Genomic DNA, 18,177 nt, shown 5'->3' with positions numbered 1-18,177 from the left:
ATATTAGATAGCCAGATGGTGGAAAGCGATAATACTCTGTACTAATCACTTAGGAAGTCTACAGAGTGGTGCTTTGAGATTTAGACCCACAGCTACTGCCATCACTCTTTCGATGGGAAGCTGCAGATACTATTCCAACCAATTGAATGTTTTTAAATATATCAACACTGAACAAATTATCTAAACAGGAAAAAGACTGATAAATACCATTCAGTGCTAATGAACAGAGGGATGTGTCCAAAGGAAATAATTGCTTTTACAACGATCAGAGATCAACATGGCATTATGCAATAGTATTTATACACACCTAAAAAAATATTTTTGCTTCTTTATAGCCATCACAAGCAGGAGAGAGATATGCATTACTAGGTTACTTTACAAAGAAAAAAAAAAAAGCCTAAGAAGCAGAATAATTTTCTCAATGAGTTCCTTAGGGTTTGATTTTTAATTCCATACCAATCTACTGTTCTGCCAATTTTAAGATTTTGTAATTCCAACAGATTAATCAGCAGAAACCTTTTTTCCTACAGCAATATCGATTTATGTACAAGAATACTTTTTTGGTTTGTGTTTCTACCTTGAAAACACTTGGTTTCCTTTCTGAATGATGCATTGTTTATCTGTGGGTGCACTTTATAGGAATGAAATGTCAGATGTGCCCATTCCTAATGTCATAGATTTTTTCATATGCTTTATTGCTGCAATTTCTACATTAAAAAAGGGAAAATATTTCTCTGTGAATTTTACTTTTATTGTTAAGCCTTTTATAAAAACCCACACTGTAGGCTCTACTCCAGGCTGGCAACTAGAGGCTCTGGAAAAAGAGACTGAGGCAGCACTAATCAGTGCTCAAATATGATAAGCAAGCAGACTAAACATGTAAACAAGTCCTGTGCTGAGTGCTTTGTTTTGGTAGCACCAATTGTCATTTCAGTAGAGGAACAAACAACTCACTTCAGCCTATCTGGGTTATTAATTGTGGAACAGTTTAAATAGTAAAGAGAAAACACAAAATAATGTTAAGCAAAAAGGTTTGTAAGCCACTTCTCAGAACTGGGCTGCTCTAGCAACAATTTTCAAACAGTAGCAATGTTTTACTGCATCCTTAGGGTAAAACGAGCATCTTCATTGTCTTAATATTTGTACAAGATTGTACTAATGTTGCAAAGATGGTGGACTTCATAGAATCTACCTTTTCAGGATTACTTTTTCAGCACTACTGAACAAATATTTGCTCAGCTTTTCTGAAAATCAGGCTGTTCAACACCTGAGAACAGAAAACTAAAGATAAAGTCATTATTTAAAAAATAATAATGCAAATTCTTAATTCAATGTGTAGTTTTCCTCTTTCTATGCTTAGTAAAAATATATTAATGTTTTGAATGCCACTATTGAATTGCTAATTTTAATTAGATTTTTTTCTCCTATCCTAAATCCCTTACTTTGTATTATAGTATGTATCATTGTAGATTCATTAGTTACATTACCATGCAATGTGGTATTTCGCGATGCTGCCCAGCCAGCCTGAAGCCAGAAAGCCTGATTTTAACCTTGAGTGACTTCATGGAGTTATTCTTAATGCACACTGATATAATAAAAAAAACAAACACTGGGTCATAAATTGTATAAAACTAGCACTCAACACACACTACTGTTACAGCATGCAGTTGTGAAATATATGTGGGAAATAAACAAAGCATTAAGGAATGTCTTTAAAATGAGGATGGTGCAGGCACATGGAGGGGAAGAGCATGTAAACAAGTGGTGGAAAAGAACAGATGTGTGCTGTTTAGACACACAGGCAGCTTGCCTGAGGGAAGTTTGGATTATTGAGCTAACACGGCAAAGATACATAGTCTGTTCACATTTAAATCATAAGAGGTTTTGTGCATGTTGTGTAGTGTTCCTGCTACTTCTCTAGAGAAGTATGTGATTTCTTAGAGTATGCCACAGTCATACATATAGCCAATTTACAGTTCAGTTTGCCTAGAAATTTCCTCAGAAACACTGGTAAATGCTGCATCTAGTACAAAATTCAACAGAGATGCAAGTTACAGAAGCCTCTCCAAGATTGCTTCAAGTCAACAGAAAAAAATGCTTCAGTAAGGATAATAACTTCAATAGGTGTTACTGGTTTTGCTTCCACAGATACAGCATCCCTGTACTAAACCTGTACATTTTTCAGAGAGTAGAGAATACAGTTCAGTACTGTCATTACTGCATGAAGGTTGTCCTGGATATATTTTTTCTTTATGAGGTCAGCTTTCCATGACAGTTGTGCTCCATAAAACAACCAACTGATGGAGCAGGGAGGGGAGAAGAGAGAGACAGGTAAAATCTCCAGACACTCTGGTGGAAGTAGTCCAGAGATTCACAGACCATGAAACTTTCCTGCCTTCACAGTAGTTACAATCCTAGTAAAAAAAATAAAATGGACCAAAGAGGAAACTTACAATTTCATCCACATTAGGAGAGAAAGACATAATTTTTTTGGCTCTATTTTAAGTCTGTTTGCAAAGTATGGTACACAAAGTATGGCAAGCCACCAGATTACCTAGAGAAGGAGAAAATATATTCTATAGGAATAGCAGCAATTTGTCCATAGTGAAATTAGTGTTAGAGCTGAAGACTGTACAGCTATAATCAGCAGTTCATTGTCACATAAATTACTCTTCCATATGACTCAGGCTTGCACCTTCTCATCAGCATCAGAATCTTCCCCACCCCTTGTCCCTGCCACCTGGCACACATCTCATCACTCTGCTGAAGCTTCAACAGAGAGTAGCAATTGAATACAGGGTCCTGCAGCAAGTCAGACAGGGAGAGAGGGAATAGTCTGCAGATGGGATAGGTGATGCTGAGTGAGGTGCAAGTTTTAAAAGGAAAACTGTTTCATACAGGGTGCCCTGCCTGGGCCCTGAAGGAGTGGGCAAACATAACTTTCCCCAGCAACTCCAGCTATAGTATTTTCTCCTCTGAAAGAAGGAGAACTTAAGAGGATTTGTAATGTGTTTGTGAGGTATGCAGAACTGTTTGTGTGCATCTCTACACGCTGTTAGTAGACTCAGGAAGGCATTTGGTTACCCTTTCTCCCTGCATGGTCATCCCCCGTCCTTCCACAGCACCCCATTACTCCTCTCTGGGTCTTGAACTTTGCACCCCATTGCTTGGCTCCAGCCCTTCTTACTGAACAAGAGCAAAATAGTTCAGTGCCGACATCCTTCTGTAGGGCCTGTGGGTATATTTTTGCATTTCTGACAGTGGCTTCCCATGTCAGCTATGCACAGTGAGACTGCGGACTAATGGAGTGGAAGGGGCAGGAGAGGGGCCGCCGCCATCCTGGGGGCTGGGCACCTTGCACAGTAAGACCAGAAGAAGCTGAGGAGGCTGGCAATGGATTCTCCCAATTTTCCTAATCTTGCCCACAGCAACTTGCCCTCTGGCTCACCACAGAAAAGTGGAGGAAAAGAGGTAGTATGATGGTAATGGGTAGGGAAGAGAGCCAACAAATGGTGAGATTAAAGGAACTCAGTGGGTCCTGTAAATTGTTCCTCCTTTTGAATTAGTCAGGACCACTTTTCAACAGAGCCATGCTTGCCAGAGGACTACTAGTAGACCTTACAGAAACAGGGTGACTGAAACCTGCAGGAGTGGGAAGGCAAAGACTGTCAGGCTTCCTGTAGGATAGAGGCTTCTTGATTTTTTTTTTTTGAGAGAGGGACAACAAGTAACGCTGCTAGGCTGGAAGCCAAGCCGCTAGAAAAGAGCTGTGGAGTGAAGGGGAATCCAGGCAAAGTCCCTGACCACCACCGCCTCCTGACAGATTCGAGAGGCTGCCATTGTGCAAAGGAACAGCTGAATGCGCCAAGAGATAGTTAACCTCCCTTTGCAAGGCTGTGAAAAACTGTTTGGCTATGAGGTAAGCATGCAGTATGCTGTGTAAAACTCTACCATAAAGTAAGCCTAACATGATTTATACATCTTTTTTAATATCCATTTTTTTTATACCTGCACTAAACAAGGTTGACAGTACATGAGATTACAGACCAATGCCTGCCATGAGTTAAATTGCATAGGGTCTGCAAACAGTGCGCAAATACACTATATGATAGAGCAGAACGTCACTAATCCACAATAATGCAGGGAAGCCCCAGTGCAGATTAGTGGGGTTTGTGGATTAGGGACTGGGAGGGCACTTGAGGGGAAGTCAGCCATGTCACACTCCGGACTCCCCTTCCCTCTCCGTTGTGCAGTAAGCCAGTGGAAGGAGCTGCGAGGGGCACCGCTATTCTGCTCGGCCCCAAAGGACATTACCAGCAACGCTGATGCTGCTACCGCTTCTTTTTCAAAAGCTGTAGCAGGCCTACTCCGAAGAGAGAATTGCACTCCTGGTCTCCCTGAAATCAGTTTAAACACTTAGCACACACCTGCTGTGCAGACACATTAAATCAATTTGAAGTGAGGTTACTTTGTGCATATGGAATTGACAAGAAAGTCTAAGCTGCCCTGAGCACTGCTTGCGTGACCACTCGTTGGGGTGTGTGTGTCTAAGTCAGACCGTGAATGCAACAGTTAGTTTCTGAGACTTTCTGGGCAAAACAGTAGTGACGTAAATAAGTATGTTTTGTGACTATTAAGTCTTTGGTTTTGTACATATAATGGCTATTGCCACTCACCCAAAGGACAATAATGCTGCCTAATTCATGTGAATCTAAAACTGCATACAGGATAACAGTGTTTCCCACTAACGATACAACTAGCCACGTAAATTTTTAACAGCGAAGGGTGCTTTTACTTGTATAAAACTGAAATACTGCTAAATGTCATATGGATAATAATCACAGTTAGTATCATGATAAAGTATCAGTACCGTAACCATTTTGATTAAACATTTTATAAATACTTGCAATAGTAAAGAATTTGAAATTGAATAACTGGGCCCAATATTGATATTCGTTGTCATTTCTTCCTTTCAAGAAACAAAATTAATAATCCATATTGAAAAAAGAAGAGTGTGAAGCTTTTGGTCTTGGGTCAAGCAAATTTTAAATTATCTGAAAATCAGGACATTAATTAGTTTTGATACAAGACATCACAGATGTCTTGGCAAGGTCATGGCTATACATGGTATGCTTTTTTAATGCTAAAAAATGACCTGAGGCCAGCACTTGAGATAGATTATTTTAAAAAGATTAGCTCTTCATGATGCACATTTTCCCCTCAGCACTCTGTAGGTTCAAACAATGAGTCTGTGCATTTTGAGTTTATTGACCTTTGTGAATATAGTACTTGAAAACTGGTGACAGATTTCTTTGAAAATCAATGCCAATTGTGAAGCTGTTTGTTATCCACTGTTTCTTCTTGAGTCTGATTAATAAAAAAAAATCATATAAGTGAAATTGGAAACTGAAACTAATTAAAAATGAAATATTCATTCCATTCTTCCTGGGAAAAGCAAAATGCAAAAGAGGTGGATGTTTTATCTGGATGTCTCTCAGACAGATATACTAATGTAATTCATCACAGACCAAGAAAACTGCTAAGAGTTAATCCTGATCTTTCCATGAGGAAAGAAAACACTGTGTGGAAGTTTAGTGTTACGGTCAAATGCCCATATAGTAGTAGGAAAAAAACAGCAAGCTAATTTGCTTCTTCAACTTATTTTGATCTAAGCTCTCAAAAGTAAAAGAGTTGATTCACACTGCTGGCCATATTTCAGTGTAAAACATACAGGATAAAATTCAGGCCCTGTTGCTGTCAAGAGAGGTTGTTTTTAGTGATGTGGTGAAGCCAGGATTTGACCTTGGTTTCTCTTATCACCATTAAAGTCTTGCATGGAATAGCGAGAATTAGAGACATCAACATAAGTACCGATTTTTTCTTTAAAATATGTTTTTCTGGCACATTTTCTGACAACAGCACACATGGCCTTTTCTCAAGGAATTTGCTGTAAAGGTATCTAAGCCTAACTGGCTGCATGGGACATCTCTTGTGGGCAAAACTAGTTTCTAGTTCTGCAAACAGACAAAAAATATGAACTATGTACCTAAATGTCTGCAGGTCTGAGGTCTTAGCAACCTTGGGCCAATCAATACAAATGTTAAAACCCAGTTATAGGGTAACTTGTCAATAGCCCAGTTCCCTGAATCAGCCGTGGTTGCAATATAAATGGGGCCCTACAAACTATTCAAAGAAAACATTGCAAAAGCTGCATGCCATTTAATGATTGCATTAACAGCATTATCTACCACCTAATCGATGCTGTGATTGACAACTTTGCAAATCAGATTAGCTTTCAGTCTGTGTATGTGAGTAGTGTGGCTAGGAATGGAAAATTGCGTGGGCCCCAATTTATGGCAGATGAACAACAGTCAAAGGTATAAAACAAAAAAATCACTGATAATGCAGATTAGTTGTAACAACTAACCCCCAGAATATATTAAAATCACCCCTGTGTTTTTATTCACATCTTGCATCACATCACTCCAATGCTGCTCGCATACAGTGAAGGGAAGTTCCCACCCAATGACATCATAGTTTGTCTTTGGCTACAGCCAGCTACATATTTTTAAAGAGGTCCTGTTTGTTCCATAACTGAACTCTTCACCTTTTGATTATATGTTTTGTTGGGGAGGGGTTAAAGGGAAAAAGCCTGCTAGTAAATGTGCTTAAACTTGGCATTCACAGGCTCAGACTTGGGTGGGCTGCATTCCCTCCTCTGGTTACACCCTACCTGAAATCCTTGTATGTTAAATCACTTGACTAGTTCAGCCTTAATGATTGGGTCATACCCTGGGAAGCAAGTTCAGAGATACTGGAGATGTGTGCTTACAAAAACACACTTAATTGTAGAAAAACAATGGATAAACTAAGAGAGGAACACTGGGAGAGTACTGAGAAAAAAATGTTATTTGGAAGAAAAAATTATCTCTTACTGGTGATAAAGTGTCACAAAACACACATAACATGCTACACTTCCAGTGACACATTTTCATGAATAAAAATAAACCCCTTGCTAATCAGGAAACTTTAAGTTATTTTTACCTACTAACACCAACATGAATATTCCTTTTTTCTTCAGGTGCTACAAATGCATTCCCTCTTAATTATATTTTCTTTGCTCTGTGAAAAGCTTACACAAATGTGGGAACACAGTCACATCATGTGGAGGAGTTGGGTTGTCACACAACTACTAGTATGAGAAAAAGATATTTCTGTAAATATCCGGATCTTCATAGCAGTGCAGTGAGCTACTGATAAACTTGAACTATTGGAGAAGTTTTAAGTCACGATGAAGTGAAGTGGATTTATTATTACAGTTGCAGCCACACAACTTCTTCGTGTTTTCCATAGTAGCAACCTCCAAGATGGGATCAGCAGGCAATTTTCTAATGGTCTGTAGATAATTGATAGGATGCAGAGTGCTGCTTTCTTGCTTCCAGATACTTGGAGGAGCAACCAGGAAAAGAAAAGTCAGGAATCTTATTTAAGCACTTGGAATGGGACAGAAATAAGTATCTTAACTGCCCCTTGTATGCACTGTCCTCGCAGAGAAAGTGAAGGCCAGAACCACAGCTGGAACAGTTAGGAATGACTAAATATTTCCTTAACATTACTTTTCCATTGGAGCAGCTGCTGTGGTTGTCCCTGTTCTTTCCACAAATGAAATGGGAGGTGACCCACACCACCAATGTTCTGTGGTCCTCACACGGCCTGCAAAAGCTTGCTTTAGAGGATCCTCAGCACAGATCCCGAAGAAGAGAAGCAGAGAGGATGCTGGATACATTTTTTTATTTTGAAAAAGTTTTAGCTTTCAGGAAACAGGTAAGTGGTTGGATATGGTATCAGATTTGTGGTTTTCCCCACTTTACTAAAATTGTGAGGAGAAGAAATGGATAAGTATCATTGCTACTTGGGTTTTTTGGTGGTTGTTTTTTAGGGGCGGTGGGTTTCTGATTTGATTTTGTGCCTATGTTGGGAATTCCTGTTTTTAACTTTTTGCCATTGGGAAGTTTGAAAACTCAGCAGGAAAATTAAGTCAGTGAGTGGTAGAAACTTAAAACATTTTAGAAAGCAGTAGGGAATGTAAAGAAATACTTTGTTCAAAGCTCTAGCAGGAATTTGACTTTATTCCTCTATAAGTATTCTGATACATATTCTGATTTTCTTTGTTGGAGTAATGAGGCTGACTCCCATGCAGAGTTGTGGGGTTAACATGTAACTTATCTAATTAACCAATGTAATCTTCTCTCATTGTGTGATCTGTCACATTACGATATGCTCTTTCCAAAACATTCTTAGTGAATGGTTTGTCTTCCTACCATAGGACATGATGATACAAGAACTTCTTTAAAGAATTTTGGTGAGTCTGTTCCTATGAGGTGTTAAGTGATTTACATGGAGTTATAATCAGTGTCAGTTTCTTTGAACATTGTGAAGAGGTAAGGTTGCTCACAGGTTGGTCTCAGGTTCTTTAGCTAGATGATTCTAGGAGCATGTATGGTAGATACTATGCTGGTGACATAAATATCCATTTTACCATTGAGGATAATGGCACCAGGGTGGGACCTTAGCCTATTTGACACAGCTCTCATGGGACTCCAATGTAAGTAAAAACATCCCTTCCAGCCTACGTTTTTTTCCAAGATTCTATTTATCAGCGCCATGAAAATGCCTTTCAAATGTGATAATTACCCATAGCTTTTGTCAGCTAAGTGAGAGCCCTCTCTCACACAACCCCATCCACTCACTCTGAAATTGCAAACTAAAAGTCAAAACAAGAAAAACTTTACCCTCGGGAGGAAAACATTAGCATGATCAGCCTTTTATAGCAACAATTCTTCAAGTAGGAGTAGAGATCAGAGCTTATACAGGCACACAGGAATCTCCTGTTGAGGCAATAGCACCTATGCACATCCCTGCACAAAGAAGTTGTAGGCTACTTCCTTGAATTATCTTAATGGGATAGCTACAGGATGTGCTTCTGCAAGTCAGATTATCATTATTAGTAGTATTAATGCACATGTATCCATTTTATCTAATCCTTTCTACACTAACATCGGTATCTTAGACAGAGAACATTTTTTTCCAGTTCTCTCTATTATATGCAGCTTCTTTCTTCTACACTGGGCGACTGAGCCAGCTGGTTTGGCCTTTTTACAAGGTGTTCATTTTCTCATCCCAAATGTTTTTCACTTTATGGCCTTACACCTAAAAGTTGTAGCTAGTGTGCATGTGCCAGATTTATCCATCACAGCTTTTGACTTGATGAAGAGAAGCTCTCTCCAACCAGAGTCCAGAAGCTTTCATCAGTACTTAAATAAATTAGAATCAGAAACATTTTAGAGAGATGTTAACAGAGATTGTATATGAATTGAGAATTACCAGCTTTGCAACTGAAATCCCAGATATGCAGCAATCGTGTTTTCACTAAGTTACAAAAGACATGCATCCTCTGCTTTTCTTAAAATTTTTTTTTCCCCTGGAGTCTCCACTGGTTGGTATGGTGCAGCTGTGAAATAAGCAAATTATTTTCTTTCTTAATGACTTCCATCCTCTACTTTATTACCGCACAATGATGTTTCAACTACATTTCTTTTGGCAGAACTGGCTTCAAGCCCTGGTTCGCCTGCCAGGTTGGATCTTTCCGTCTGTTGTGGACGTTTGCTCTACAAACAAAATCTAGGTCTTCAGCGACACTTGCCACTTACCCATGCCAATATTTGTTATCCGCTTCACTACCCAGTCGGTAGCAATGCCAAGCAGCAACATCAAGAGCATACAGGCTTTTCACATCAGCAGTCACTTTGAACTACTAGTTGTTTTTTGCTGTTCAGGGGAATTTATGTTGTGGCATGGATTTTGACACTTAACAACACTACAGAATCAAACAAATGGGGAAGCTAAAGATAGAATAGACAAATTTCACCTACGGGTATCAATTTCACGACCAACATGGTATACTTCCCATGCAATTCTCTCCCCCCATCTTATCTCCAGTTGAATAAAGATTTTAAATTCATTGCATGTTTACCTTACATCACATACTGCTCATCTTCTGGATTTTTTGTTATTTTGTGTTTTGCCTTTAACACTCTTAACTCTACAACTTCTATTGCTATAAAAGGTGCAAAGGCCCTTAAGGTGTGCCTTTTCTCACAGAGATAAAAGCAAGCTTCTTTTCTGTAATGGTATGGTCTGACAATCAACATCTTCTACAGAGGCAACATGTCCTAACTTGAGGACAATCCTCAAGTCAGTATAGCAGTAACCAGGAAGAATTTTTTCAATTCAGAAGGTGCACTCAGAAGAAAGAGTACTTTAACCAGTAGTGTCTGCAAGATTGGAATCTTAGTAATTCCAAAACCCCACAATTACATTTATCAGCTTATAATCACCATATAAGAGCTGTCAGAGGGGGATTGCTGCATTTGTCCGCCCTGTCAGCACCACAGCTGGGGTGTGAGAAAACTCATGCCTTCACACTGCAGCAATATAACTTGTCTCGGGCTGTGTCTGATGTGTCAAAATCCGAGGCCAGAGGGAATCCACTGTGCTGTTCTACTGCCAGAAATGCAAAGCAGAATCACACATTAAAAAGTAGCCAACTGGAAGGGGCATTCCTTGACCAGCAATCAAATGTAGTAGCAACATCCACTCCTGCGATGTGCCTAAGTCATGCAACCCTGAGACACTGCATACAAATCATACTACTGGGTACATGAAGCCTCATGTGCCAATAGATTGAAAATACTGTCCATGATGAGTGTCTTGATCAATAATGCATTTTTATCACAGTAAAATTTCAGGTACAATGAACTTCTTTTCCTAGTGCACATTTTTATGCTGTATCACATTTTCTATTAATTATGGAAGATATTTTCACCCACTTTTCCAATGCCTTGGAACCTTGCTGAATGCCAGCAGACATGCCAGCAGATGGACCTCTGGACAAAAAAAGGAGATACATTTCTTTTTCAGAAAGGAGTCTTCCAGAAGCTTATTACCATCTATAAGAAAACTTTATGGCAGAAGGAGACATACACTCTTTCAGGACCAGTTTCTAGACCACTCAGGATTTTACTCATTAAAAACCACGAGGGTGGTGCTGAATAACTGAAGTCAAAGTAACTAAAAATTAAGTTTAACAGTAGTTATATTATTGTACTAGGAATAGATTATGCAGTTTTATTGTGTTTACTTCAGCCATTTCTTGGAACCTCTTTCATTTGTTTTTTTCTTCAAAATCTCTAAAATGGATAAATCCTTACATACAGGAAGGCAGCATGAGTATTTTTCCTTATGCCTTGTTGTGTTTTAACATCAAATAGTTTATAAATTGGACATGGGTATTTTTTTCCTCATTTTCTTTTGTAACAGACACTGCTGATGGCTGTGCTGCCAGGTTAATGTGGAGACTGCAGGATGAACATTATAAAGGAGGAGTTACATGAGTGTCATTTAGGTAAAGCCAAGAAACCAACTGGCACAAGAGTTGAGCAAAGAGCCATTTTGACTATAAACTTATAACCTGTACAGACAGCAGCTCCAATATGAGGTTCAAAATTTTATGTGTTTACATTCAGTTGTATTGCTGCAATCTTTATTTCTGTTGAACAGTGCTTTGGTTGGATCAGCACTTTCAAGAAATTTTGCATATTGAGTGCAACAACAGATTGGTAACAGTTCTTATCACTGTGGCACCTCCACAAAATGTAGATATAAACTCAGAAAAGAGGAGAGAGGGTGGAGAAGAATATTTAAAACCAGATTAATGGCATTTCTCTAGTGCTAGTGCAGCAGCAGTACATCTCCTAAAAATTAGCAGACTATGAAAATCACCACCTGACATGCTATAGACAGAATGGCACAGACTTCATTTGGCGTTTCATTACTCTGCTTATGAAATTGTCTACATCATTCTACTCCTTAGGCCATGCATGTCGCACAATAAAAGAGTTAAGGAAAAGCATACACCAAAAATTGTATTATATTTTATATTTTCTAAAACATAGCTTCCAATGAAACTGCTAGACTTTACTTTTCCAAAGTTGTACATCAGAGGAGAAGAAAAGTTTGTCATAAGTCAGCAGATTTTTCCAGAAAAAAATAGCCTAAAACAAACATGAGAAGAAACATCAGCATAAATAAACATCTCTGGGAGGGACTGCTAACTAAGGTTCTCAGCAGAAGTGTCTGAGTCCCTCTGAGGAAAGGAGTAAATAGAGGGAAGTCTGAAGCGGTTTCTTTTAAAATCTTCCTGAATTTTCTAATCTAGGGAAATTTCACTGCAGGAATTTCCACTGGTTTTAGCAACATTTGGAACCTTATTGAAGACAAGATTGTTGCAGGTGCAGCTGTTTTTTAGTACTGTGACCATTAAACTTGCTCAGGCCAATGGTATTAAATACTGGCAGCCACAAAAGTGCTAGCAATAAGAAAAAGCAGTTTGGATGGTGCAAACTCAGGTAGCCTCCAAAAGCTGCAGAGACCAAGTGTCTCCCATTTTGTCTGTAAATTAAGCCTTTAAAAGTTGTAGTTACTGTTTTTTTAAGAAGGTATGTGAAGCTGCTGTGTTATTTTCTTGAGGAACTGGAGTATACACTGCTATCATTTCTTCATGCTTAGAGATGTTAAAGCATCTGAGAAATGAACCCAGGAAGATCATACATAAAGTTCTAGAGACCATTCTGCATACAAAAAGTATCTAGAGGTAAAATTCTAACCCGGTTGGTGTTGTGGTGATTTTAGCATCTGCTATATCAAAGAAAGAACCGCAGTGATCTGTTTTCCTGAAAAAGAAAAATGATACTGCATCTCTTTGAAAGAGTTGTAAGCTTTTTTAATGCTGTTCTTGAATGTGGAGCAAGAGATACCGAAAATACTTCATTAGCTTTATTTAAATTATATGCTATAATAAAAAAATTTAATATTATAACATCAAACAATATAGCTAGTAAGAATTAAAACTGCTTGTGCACGTGCACTGTAATTCCTTCTTTAATTATTGGTTCCTACCCTCTTTCACTGGATGCAGAATGAACAATGCTGAATTAAGCACAGATATCTAATACTGCTTGCTCTCTATTCATTGCCAACTCATTGCTTCCCTGTGTGCTTACATTAATTTCCTTTAACAGCACTCCCATGAGCTGCAGGCTTGCTTTTACTTCTGAAGCACCAAAATTAAAGAAAAGATACTAATCAGTGTCTGACAGGACTTCATTTCTCGATCTTATGCATTATGAAATACTCAGAATATTTACGGTATATTGCCCGCTGACTTAATTTTCAGTAGTAAGCTACTCTAAATGAGACCCCAGCATCTTAAGTTTGGCATTGTGAAAACACATCCCTCAACACCTTCACAAAATCAGATTCACGCGATGTGGCACATAGCATCACACAGAAATTTTTGATAAAGAAAATACCTTACAATTGCTTTAGAATTCTGTGAAGAATACTCAGCAACTTCAGAGATCCTGCTCTTCCTCCCCCCCCCTTCTAATTTTCCTAGAAGTGACATAAGGATTACATAGAAAATAACTTATTTTATTGCACAGCTCTGCTCCAAAGTAGAAAAATCTATTCTGTGCACTAAAAAAAGGCATGGCTCGGCATGCCTATGAGGGTGAGGTGGGAACTCTGTAGTTAACTTCAGGTTGTAATGCATAAAAGGGATGAACTGAAGTTGTGCAGGCAATGTATACTGTGTGCTGGATTTTGCAATTTCAGTATGACTGTATGTAATGTACATAATTTTCTTAATGAGAAAAGAAAAAGATCAAAGCTAAAAGAGGCCTTGCCTTCTTAACCAGACAGTTGTTTTATTGTTTTTTTACACCTGTTAGTACTACATTTCTCCCCCAGCTCTTTCTTTTCTTCTTGTACATACATGAACAAATTGCAGGCTAGACCATCACCTCTTGGTCCAAGATTTGACACACCTTTCATATGCTGGAAGAAAAATTATACGGAGAATGAAAAGGCTAATACATGGTTTAAAGGAGAGCCCAAAGGGCTAGGGTAAGAGACTTGCCCTTAGGTGGGGAAGGTGCCAAGGGCAGACTGCCCACAGCACTCCTGGGGCCTGCAGCCCGTACAGCACAGCAGCTGCCCTTGCACTCCATCAGGTCTTTCACATACAGGCCTTTCAGCAGTCAGCATCCACAAAGGCATGTGAAAGATCTTTAGCTAAGGGGAGGACAACCCCCCCCAAGGCCGTAGATCATTAGAAAATTCAGGTTGTAAGGAGGTCTCCAGCCCAACCTCCTGCTCACAGCAGGGCCAGCTGCGCGGTCAGACCAGGTTGCTCAGGGCTGCGTCCACTCGGGTGCGGGAGACCCCCAGGGAAACCCCTCCACCGCCCGGCTGTCCTCGGCGTGAAAAAGCTTCTCCCTACGCCCAGCCCGAAGCTCTCATTCCAGCTCGGGCCCGTCGCCCCTCAGCCTCCCGCCCCGCAGCGCGGCGAAGAGCCTGGCTGCGTCTTCTCAGCCACCTCCCCCGGCGGGAGTGCGGGGGGGGCCGCTGTCAGCCCCCCATCGCCATCTCTTCCCCGGGCTGAGCCGGCCTCGTCCCTCAGCCGCCCCGCACGGGAGGGGTGCTCCAGCCCGGGGACCCCCCCTGAGCTCCCTCCGCTGTGCGTGAATCCCTTTCCCGCGCGGGGGGCCCGCCCGGAGGCAGCACCTACGCGGGGCTCTGAGGAGCGCTGAGCCTAGAGGGGCAACCGCCTCCCTCCGGCTGCCGCCGCGCTCCCCGCCCGCACAGCCCGCGGTGCCGCCGCCCTCCTCCGCAGCCTGGTAAGAGCTCACTCCGCCTGACAGCGGCGGACCGCGAGCCTGCGCGGAAACACCGCTGCGGCAGGCGCTGCGGGACAGCGGCACCTCACACCCGCGCGGCCGGCGCCGCGCCCGGCGAGGGGCGAGGCGGCGCCTGCGGGGCGCCGCGCCGCGCCGCGCCGCTCGCCCAGGGCCCTGGCCCGCCAGCCGCGCTCCGAGGCTGCCGTCCCTCCGATGCGAGTGTCCACGCTGCAGCAGCGGTCCCGAAGCCCACCCCGACACTTGGCTACAGCTGCCGGCCGGGCCGCGCCAGACCCTCGGCAGTCCTGAGGGGCAGCGGCCGCTGGAGGTGGCCCAGGAAGGGGGGGCGGGGGCGAAGCTCCCGCTCTGGCGATTGACGGCCGCCGCAGCCAATGGCGGCGGGGCGGGGCGGGCAGGGGGCGGGCAGGCGGCCGGGGGCTCGGCTGAGGAGGGGCGGGGGCGGGGCGCGGGGGCGGGGCGCGGGGGCGGGCGGAGCGCGGATTGGCCGTGGGGCGGGGCCGGCGGGGGTTTCTCCCGGGCTGGGCTGACGGCAGCGGTTGGGGAACTTCAATTTCGTATGTGAGCGCGAGCGGCGGCCGTTTGGGCGGCAGGTACCGGCGGGAGCGGGAGGGGGAGAGCGAGTCCCGGGGGGAGCGCGGCCTCCCGCCGGCGATGGGGGGCGGCGGGGAGGAGGGCAGCCGCAGCGCTGCGGGGAGGGGGGCGGGCGGCCGCCCTGCGCCTAGAGGCCGGTTTGCCCCGGCTCCGCCGGCGTTTTCCCCCGCTCCGCTCCGCTCCGTCCGCCGCGGGCGGGGCCGGGCCGGGCCGGGCGCTCGTCCTCCGGGCAGAGCTGCCCCTTCCCTCCCTCCCGGCGTCGAGCGGCTGCTGGGCGGGCGGGAGGCCGGCCGGTCGGTCAGGGGGCTGTCAGAGCCGGGGCCGGCCGTGGGAGGAGCGGGGACGGCAGGGGGCGGCAGCGGCCCCGAGGAAGCGTGTCCGGTGGGACGGCCGCGGCGGGGGAGATCCCCCTGCTTGCCGCAGCCCCTCCGCGCGGCGGGGCCTCTTCCCCGCTCCTCGGGCGGGCAGGAGTCTCTGAGCGGGGCCGGCTTCTCCCTCGCTCCCTTCCTCCCTCCCTCCCTCCCTCCTTTCCCCGGCGGTCTGGGCGCTGGCCGCAGCGTGCGGAGCCGCTCCTCACCGCTCGGTTTCAAATCTCCGTCGGGGGGCTGCCGCCGCCGGCACTGCCCGCGGCCTCCGGCCGTCCGCCAGCCCGCCCCGGCGGCGGGCGGCACGTCTGGGCGGCCCGGCCGGGGCTGGGGGTGCTGCCGCGGGGGTCTGCTGCGCTTTTTGGGTCTCCCGCTTCCTGGTGTGAGGCAAGAAAAGAGAGGGCCGGTTTTCCCCGAAAGTCTGTCCTCATCCCTGTCGGTTACTCTCCCGCGCCCGCCGTACGAATACTGCGCGAGGAGAGGAGATTTTTAATTTTTTTTTTTTTTTTTTCCTCCTAGAGCACCACTCCCCATTCCGATAACTTAATCTGTTTGCATCTTGGGCTGTTTCTTTCTTTCAGCAGTAAGTGAGCAGCTGCAGCAAAATGAGCTAAACAGGACCGGGCGCTGAAGCTGTTTGTCAATAATTAGGTAGGGAATGAAATTGAGGAGGGCTGTACATGCCTAACTTCCTTTCTCTTCAGGGTTAGAATGAACATCAGTGTAGAATCCTATTGTATGTTCTTTATCTGCTATTTTAAAACAAAGTAGTCTGCCTTTCAAGATGTGATGACCCAGCCTCTGTGTAACTATTATGCACGGAGGTTTTTAAAAAAACATTGAGATATTATTTATAAATTTAAGTCCAGAGTTCTTTTCCTATTATTGTTCTTTTGCAAGGCTTTGATTACAGTACCGTGAAGTCTGAATACTCTCAAAAGAGCTATTAACACTCTGGTAACGTTTTTAGTGCAGCATTTTTCCACAGGTGAAGAGCCCACTGAGTTGAAGTTAATCCCTTTTGATGTTAATAGTATTGTGCATGCATGTGTATGGCTAGAATGGACTTAAAGGAGGTTACTCTATGAATGATTGCTGATTGACATGAAGGGAGTTGGTTTGAGGGTTTGTCATCTGAATGATTATGATTTCCAGAAAGAGCTTCTGAAATAAATCACTGCCAAGGAACAAGTAATAGCCAACTAGGGAGTAAACTTAGGTTAAGGTGCTTTGATACCGGTAATGACTAGCAAACAGTTCAATTAGGATGTTTTTTCTTATTGTGAAGCTGTCTAAGATCCATTTTTAATTAAAAACATGTAATTTATAGCTTTTTCATTGACATATAGTGCTTTGCTTAGCTTTACTGCCTCATTTTCCTGTCTGCTAGCATGGGTGCTTCTGGAGTGTTAGTGAAATGCAACAAGCACATAGTTCTGCAAAACTTAGTCTTCAGCAAATTCTCATAAACTTGCATATTTCCAGACCTGGAGAGTTTGAAATGGCAAACTACTTTTTATACAGGAACTATCTAAAAATTAAAGCCACATCCTTTGGCGTGATGTTTTTAAGTTTCAAACAGCAGATAAATTTGATCCCTAAGCTGCAGAACCAATCTGTTACAGAACAGACCCAGTTCAGAACCAGTTTCGTGGCATCCTGGGTTACGCAGCAGTGGCCCTGAAAGGGTATTCAGCCAAAGCGTTCTGCTTCAGCTGCTACTCTCCTCCCTTCCAACAAGTTTCCATTTCTGCTTGCCATGGTGTTTTCTATCTGTTGTTAACCTCCATGGTAGGAAGTTGAGCTGCTTTCTCTTGCTTAAATTGCAGTGGTCTGCTGAGTTTGTTTCCCTTTGGGCTTTGTCTATGACCTTCCCTTCCGCGTTTCCATAGGTTATGGTTCTCCACGTTTATATCAACAATTTGTACCTGTGGCAGATGATCTTCCATTGTAGCAATGTCATTTAGAATGGTCTAGACAAGACTTTCAGAAATATGCATATTCTGTGTGCACACATATTGAAATTGGAGTAGAGGGAGAGTTCAAACTTATTAACAGCCAGGGCCATGTGGAATGGACTTCCAGGATTCATTCCTTTGGAAATATACCTTTTGTTCCTCTTCTGATTTGATAAGCCTCCAACGATTGCAGTCAATTCATACTAGGTTTCTGATTTTATTACTGCCTTTTGATATAACTTAAAAAGTAGGAGCAAACAAAGTCAGCTCTCTGAAGCCAGTCTGACTTGTTGATGTCTGTTAATGGGGTTTCAGTAACAACACTAAATAGCTCTCATTTAGAGAGGGTAACCTGAAGAATAATTGTATTACTTATTGTATTCAGTATGATCTGAATCATTTAGCGAGTGTGCATATAGGCAAAAATATGCATTTTTCATGTGG

General features: G+C 43.1%; 1 protein-coding gene across 15 annotated transcripts in view; it reads left to right on the top strand.

Annotated features, from left to right (window-relative positions):
• The first annotated feature begins 15,310 nt into the window (after positions 1-15,310).
• The window catches only part of EPB41L2 (erythrocyte membrane protein band 4.1 like 2), a 120,332-nt gene continuing 117,465 nt past the window's right edge, over positions 15,311-18,177 (top strand). For 12 of the 15 annotated variants that reach the window (XM_075035713.1, XM_075035709.1, XM_075035706.1 and 9 more), the window contains exons 1-2: positions 15,335-15,409; positions 16,357-16,426. The gene's annotated coding sequence lies outside the window, so the exon portion shown is untranslated. Of the gene's footprint in view, positions 15,410-16,294; positions 16,427-18,177 lie in introns of all 15 variants that reach the window. The other 3 variants (XM_075035699.1, XM_075035698.1, XM_075035700.1) reach the window with 3 other exon arrangements.

Source organism: Buteo buteo, chromosome 9 (assembly GCF_964188355.1).
Source record: "Buteo buteo chromosome 9, bButBut1.hap1.1, whole genome shotgun sequence".
Lineage (NCBI taxonomy): Eukaryota > Metazoa > Chordata > Aves > Accipitriformes > Accipitridae > Buteo > Buteo buteo.
This window is presented reverse-complemented; position numbering and strand designations above follow the sequence as displayed.